At 48.7% G+C, this 6717-nt stretch overlaps 1 long non-coding RNA gene across 1 annotated transcript in view; it reads right to left on the bottom strand.

Moving 5' to 3' along the window:
• Positions 1 to 5079: 5079 nt before the first annotated feature.
• LOC105507965 overlaps positions 5080 to 6717 on the bottom strand; it is a 16683-nt gene continuing 15045 nt past the window's right edge. The window contains exon 2 of the long non-coding RNA XR_001001184.1: positions 5080 to 5832. This is a non-coding gene — a long non-coding RNA (uncharacterized LOC105507965). The remainder of the gene's footprint in view (positions 5833 to 6717) is intronic.

Consider the following 6717-nt stretch of genomic DNA (forward strand, 5'->3'; position numbering starts at 1 on the left):
CTTGCCCACTGTCAAGGCTTGCTAACTGTTGACTGAGATGATCTGGCAGGACCATGCTGGCCTCCCTGTCATTACTCAGTGGGTGGCGATGATCTGTGGGGTTTCCACCACTGCACACTGTTCACACCAGTCTGACCCGCTGATAACTCCTCTACTCCCAACAACAGATCTCCCTATTTTCCTTTCAGTTGAAGATGAAATTCATATTTCTATTATCTACTATAGGTGTGTCTGAGAGCAAAAAAGGGAAAAAAAAAGTGATTTAAAGCCTGGAATTCAAACCCCTCAAATCTTTGAAGCTACAGCCAGCTGAAAAAAATTGCAGTCAACTGTAGTCATTCATGTTTATCGGGGGAGGAAAAGAAAAAAAAAAGGTTCACTCCAAACAAAAGCCCTTACCAGGGAGAGGGAAAATATGAGAAGTATTTGGTCGGACGCTTCATTTGCTCCAGAGCCTGCCTCTGAGCGGCTTACCCAGCAACGCATTCCACCCACTGGGGGCTCGACCTGTCCCCCCACCCCAGGACATTATTAAGTTGGAAATAATTAAGGTTGCTAAGTGATTTCACCTCTTGTGAAACTGCTAGAAAGGAATCCAGTCATTGTTTAATTAAAAAATGCAGAAAGAAAGGCTAAGAAGGGCAAAAGAAAAGGGAGGAAGGAAGAAAAAGAAGGAAAAAGGGAAGGAGGGAAGGAAGGAATGGGGAAAGGAAGAGAGGAAAGGGAGCTGCGTGATGTGCTCAGGGAATGGGCTCAGAGGCTGGGTAGGGGGCATCTCTTCCTATGACGCAAGACGCCATCTCCTGCTCAGCTGCACTGCGGTCCCTGCCTTTGCCCGCCCCTGTGGCCATCATCCCTCCTGGCACCACCATTTACACAGCTGCCTCCTCCCTGCCATCAGGGAGGAACAAAGTGAACCTGGAGTTCTCTCGGCGTCAGACGCCAGCTTCTAAAGGCTCAAAGGGGCCCAGTTAACACACTGAGCAGGAGTTCCGATTCAAGACTGGCTCCTGCGCTTCCCAGCCATGTGGCCTGGGGAAAACATCTTTTAACCCCAATGAAGCTGCCATTTTTGTAGGTTGAAATGGTCAGATATCAGCAATTCCATAAGGTCCCACCTGAATTGCTTGAAAGAATAGAGCATGGGAGTACTTTTCCAGTGGGTAAGCCTCGTCCCACTACGAGGCAGTAACGCGTTCCCCACGCAGTCACTGAGTATCTCTGAGGTGTCGGCGTGGGGCTAAGTTGGTCCGTAGTGTGGACCTGCTTAATCCCTGTAGCAACCCCAAAAATGGATGTGGCTGTTTCCGCATATTGTAGATGAGGCAGCGGAGGCTCCAACAGCCCAAATCTCGTGCCTCAGGACGTTCTACTAGAATGTGAAGCAGCTGGGATTTGAACCCAGGTAGTCTGGCTTCAGAGTCTGGGCCCTTCACTATTCATTAGTCAACCATCAATTAATTAAATCAATACATTCATTTGTTCGGGAAATATTTATGGAGTTTTCTTTTAATGAACCATGCACTGTTCTAGGCATCCGAAATGCAATGATAAGGAAGAAAGAGACTCTTCCATGGAGAAAGGTGACATGCGGCAGATAAATAAAAGGTATTAAAGACAATGCTGGCCCCCAGGGGGAGAGATTTTGCTAGGGTGGTCTGGGTGGTGATATAGAAGGAAGAGGCATGGTAGCTGGAACATCTGGAATGGGGCAAAGTGATACTGGCAGGCAGCAAGGTGGGGGGCAATTGTGGGCTGTGGCATGGACTTCCAGGGCCACAGTCCAGGAAGGCGTAGCCTGGATCCAAGGCAGGAGAAGTGGGTAGGGTCAGACTCTACCTTGAAGGTAGAAGCAGCAGGACCTGCTGATGACTTAGATGCACAGGAGAGAAGAAGGCTATTGTTTTTGTTACCCCAGGTCCACAGCTAGTAAGTTGCAGAGCAAGGACTTGGAGCCAGGTTCTTCACATGGGGCAAATATTCACTTTGCCATTCATTTCACAAACATTTATTGAGTTTTGTGCCAGGTGCTGAGACAGCCTTGTTCTGCCCTCCCAGAGCTTCTATTCTCCAGGGGAAGGCAGACTCCAAGCCACAAAAGTCATTGGGACCCATATAATTATGTAGGTGCAAAGAAGCGGGGTGCACAACACGTAGCAAGGGAATGGACTCCATCACTCCAGGCTTCCTGGAGCCTGCAGAGGGGCAAGGTTGGACTATAAAGATAGCTGGTTGGGCGTGGTGGCTCATGCCTGTAATCCCAGCACCTTGGGAGGCCAAGGCAGTTGGATCACAAGGTCAGGAGTTCGAGACCAGTCTGGCCAACATAGCGAAACACTGTCTCTACTGAAAATACAAAAATTAGCCAGTGTGGTGGCATGCGCCTGTAGTCCCAGCTGCTAGAGAGGGTGAGGCAGGAGAAGCGCTTGAGCTCGGGAAGGGGAGGTTGCAGTGAGCCAAGACCGCGCCATTGCACTCCAGCCTGGGCCACAGAGTGAAACTCTGTCTCCAAAAAAAAAAGCCAACACCTTCTGGTGCTTCCCAGAGGCCAGGGAGTATGCTGAGAAATTTACATCCATTATCTTATGTCAATCTTTATAAGAACGCTGGGAGGCTGGGTGCAGTGGCTCACACTTGTAATCCCAGCACTTTGGGAGGCTGAGGCAGGTGGATCACTTGAGTCCAGGAGCTCGAGAACAGCCTGGGCAACATGATGAAACCCCATCTCTACAAAAAATTAGCTGGGCATGGTGGCACACACCTGTAGTCCCAGCTACTTTTGGGGCTGAGGCTCAAGTATTGCTTGAGCCCAGGAGGTCAAAGCTGCAGTGAACCATGATTGCACCACTGCACTCCAGCCTGGGTAACAGAACAAGACCCTGTCTCAAAACAACAGCAAGAAAAACAACCCCCAAAACAAAAAAAAGCCTAGGAGGAGGAAACTATTTTTACTCCCTCTTTACAGATAAGAAAATTCAGGTTTTGGGGTGGTGGGGGCAGGTTGCCTAAGGTCACACCACTGGCAGAGCTGGGACTCAAACCTTGGGACTGAGATCCTAAACTTCACCCCTTCCCTCTCTGCTCAAAGTTCTCTGATATCAGTGTCTTCTCATCACTTCTTAGAGACAAAGAGATGTGATTAACAAATCAATATGTCAAATACTAAGCATGTTCTACCTCCAGACAGTCTCTGGTGATGGGAGCAGGTGTGTTTGGGGCAGGGTAGAAGGTTTGAGCTGAGCAAAATTTGATGGAAGTCCAGAATTTTGCATGGTTTTTAATTACTTTCAGATTTAATAGAATATCATTTGGTGTGATTTATTCTACTCAAAGATTGATTAGTAATACAACTTGAATTGTATTCCATTTCCCCACACAATTTAAGATGATTTAGTGTCAAATAAAGACTAAACCTAAAAGCTGTTTCTTTAAAGAGCCCTAGTCGCCCTTGTTCTAATGCACTTGGAAAGGAGAAATTGTGCCTCCACCAGTCAAACAGCAATTTGATCCTTCCTGAACCTCAAACAAATGAGGGTCCTTCCCATCTCTGCGGGGGTAGGTGCTCTAATGGGGTCTGAGTCACCTCCTCCTAGCCCAGCGTTTGTCAGCCTCTGCACTGTTCTCTTCTGGACTGGATCCTCCACTGCTGGGGGGCATCCTGTGCATCGGAGGGTGTTAAGCAACATCCTTGACCTTCACCCACTAAATGCCAGTAGCATCCCCTTTCCCCAGTTGTGACAGCAAAAATGTCTCTAGACATTGCTCCATGTCCTCTGTGGGGGCAAAATTGCCCCCTGCCGCAAATCATTGATTGCTTTTGTGGGGAACCAGAGCATATTCTTCAGAGGCAAACTTAAAATCTCACTCAAAAGTGGGGAAGCTCCCTCTGAGGGATAAATCACAGCTTTTGTTTCATTTTTCTTTTTTTAGAGACAGGGTCTCGCTCTGTTGCCCAGGCTGGAATGCAGTGGCCTGATCATAGCTCACTGCAGCCTCAAACTCCTGGGCTCAAGGGATCCTCCCACCTCAGCCTGAGTAGCTGGGACTACAAACATGTGCCTCCATGCCCCGTTTTTTGTTTTGTTTTGTTTTTTTCTAATTTGTTTTGTAAAGAGAGGAGGTTTCACTGCATTGCCCAGGCTGACCTCAAACTGCTGGGATCAAGCTATATCCTCCCACCTCGGCCTCCCAAAGTGTTGGGATTACAGGCCTGAGCCACCGTGCCCGGCTTGCTTCCTTGTTTCTTTTGTCCTGCTTGCTACGTGGACGGCATCCTTCAGGTGCCACTGGGGGACCCTCAGAGGACTGACACCTGCAGACGTCGGGGCTTAGGAGGGGTGCGGAGCAGGCAGCTGCTTGTGCCCTGGCAGCGGTTGGTATCTTTCCGTCTGTTTCTTCCTTTCTGTATCCTGGATTCTGCATGAACCAAAGGGCCGGCCCCCTGAGGCCTCAGGAGGAAAAGTAAAGTGGTCAGAAACGTGCCTTCCTTAATGCAGTTGGAGTTCTTGGGCCGGGGAACACATGTTGTTCCATTTAGTGGATTTGCTCTACCAGCTTCTGGGTGTTCAGCTTTTGGGAACCCCTGTCCCTCCAGGGGATGATGTTACTGTGTGTGTGTCCCTAACACTCTGCAGGCAGTAATTATAGAAATTTGCGGGACGGTCCTCGTCTCGCCGACCCCCTCCCCCTTTTCCATCTCAGACAACAAATAAAACAACCCAGCTCTCCTTTGCGGCAGGACCACCAGGGCTGAGCAAAGGGCCGCCAGCCCCTCCCCAGGGTCCCTCGCGCTCCCCACTTGGCTCTTTCAAGGGCGTTTCAATGAGCAGCCTTGTTGAGACTTCCACTAGGGCCTGGCCTAGAAGGGACCATTAAAAACAGTTTCATCAGAACAAAAGAGGTTCTGTTCTTATTGTCCCCCTGGCTGCAGTTTGGATGCAGCAGTTGAAAATCTATCTGGACCGAGCAACAAATCTGGACCCAACCAGGCTGTGGAGTTCGCCCTCAGTAGGGATTTCTGGATGGATCCTTGGAGCAGATAATTTACAACTAAAGCAAAACACAAGGAGAAGCTTTTTATTTGGCACAAATGTTTTCTATTAAAAGCCTTCGGAAGCCCCAGTAACTGGAGCTCTCTTCTTACACGAGCTCGAAGTGATTGTATTCCTGCACACAGAGCCCCTTAAAAGAATTCCTGGTTTGAATGCCAGTCTTGTCTGCAGGGAAGAGTGTGGAGCTGCACTAGGAAAGATCGCACGGAGCCCAAAGCATGTGGAAGGGGAGTGTCTTTGGGCTGATTTTAAATGCCTGCCCTGGAAGCTTTGTGGTTGGTGATTTTCTGCTGCTGAGACGCACCAAACAGGCAGGGGCATTTGTGGTGTGGACACAGGGAGAACTGCCCCGGAGAGGAACTGTTGGTCTGTCATGGGGGATGGAAACTTTTGTGGCTAACTTTCTGGGACATCAGATGAGGTCAGTGCCACCAATTCCACAGAATGGACTGCCTAAAAGAAGTTATTTTAAAATTTTTATTTGTTTTAAAAAAGTTATTTTTAGGTAGGGTGTGGTGGCTCACACTTGTAATCCCAGCACTTGGGGAGACCGAGGCCGATGGATCACCTGAGGTCAGGAATTCGAAACCAGCTTGGCCAAGGTGGCAAAACCCCATTTCTACTAAAAATACAAAAAAATTAGCCGGGTGTGGTGGTGGGCGCCTGTAATCCCAGCTACTTGGAAGGCTGAGGCAGGAGAATCACTTGAACTCGGGTGGTAGAGGTTACAGTGAGCCGAGATCACGCCACTGCACTCCAACCTGCGCGACTTAGGGAGGCTCTATCTCAAAAAAAAAAAAAGTTATTGAAATATTTTTTTCTGTACTGCCAAAGATGAAATTTCGAGAGATGACTAGTTTCAGCAGTTTATTTAGTTTGAACTCTGGAATCCTCATGCAGATTTCCAGAATGGTCATTTTCAAAACTGCCAGTTAGCGTCTGTGTGCAGGGCCTAGCGCAGCTCAGAGCCACTTTCATTCGGGTCATGAATTTGTTGAAATAGAAGAGTTGCAGGAGCCAGTTTTGCTGTTTTGGATTCTCAACGCCAGAAAAAATGTCCCTGCAAGGCCCTGAGGACGACCCCCAAGTGCAAACAAGAACGAGCCAGAAATCTACAGGCCAACAGGTGTATCACAGCATTTCTGAGAATTCTGTATCAGATGGACATCAGCTATATTGCTTTCCCTGTGCCCAACAACCAGGACATTCCTGGAGACTGCTTTTCTTTCTCCCTTGAGGAATTCAGAAGTGCCCTCCTGAGGAAATGGCAACTGTGAGGCCAACATGAAGAGTGGTACTGGCTGCCAGTCTCTCTCTCTCTCTCTTTCTCTTTCTTTCTCTCTTCTCTTTCACATAGTCTCGCTCTGTTGCCCAGGCCGGAGTACAGTGGGGGTGATCTCAGCTCATTACAACCTCTGCCTCCCGGGTTCAAGCGATTCTCCTGCCTCAGCCTCCCGAATAGCTGGGATTACAGCCGCCCACCACCACACCTGGCTAATTTTTGTCTTTTTAGTAGAGACAGGATTTCACCATGTTGACCAGGCTGGTCTTGAACTCCCGACTTTAAGTGATCCACCCATCTCGGCCTCCCCAAGTGTTGGGATTATAGGCGTGAGCCACCGTGCCTGGCCAGTTTGACATTTCGTTTCTCTTTTTTTTTTTTTTT

Source organism: Colobus angolensis, unplaced genomic scaffold (assembly GCF_000951035.1).
Source record: "Colobus angolensis palliatus isolate OR3802 unplaced genomic scaffold, Cang.pa_1.0 Scaffold156, whole genome shotgun sequence".
In the NCBI taxonomy this organism is placed as follows: Eukaryota; Metazoa; Chordata; class Mammalia; order Primates; family Cercopithecidae; genus Colobus; species Colobus angolensis.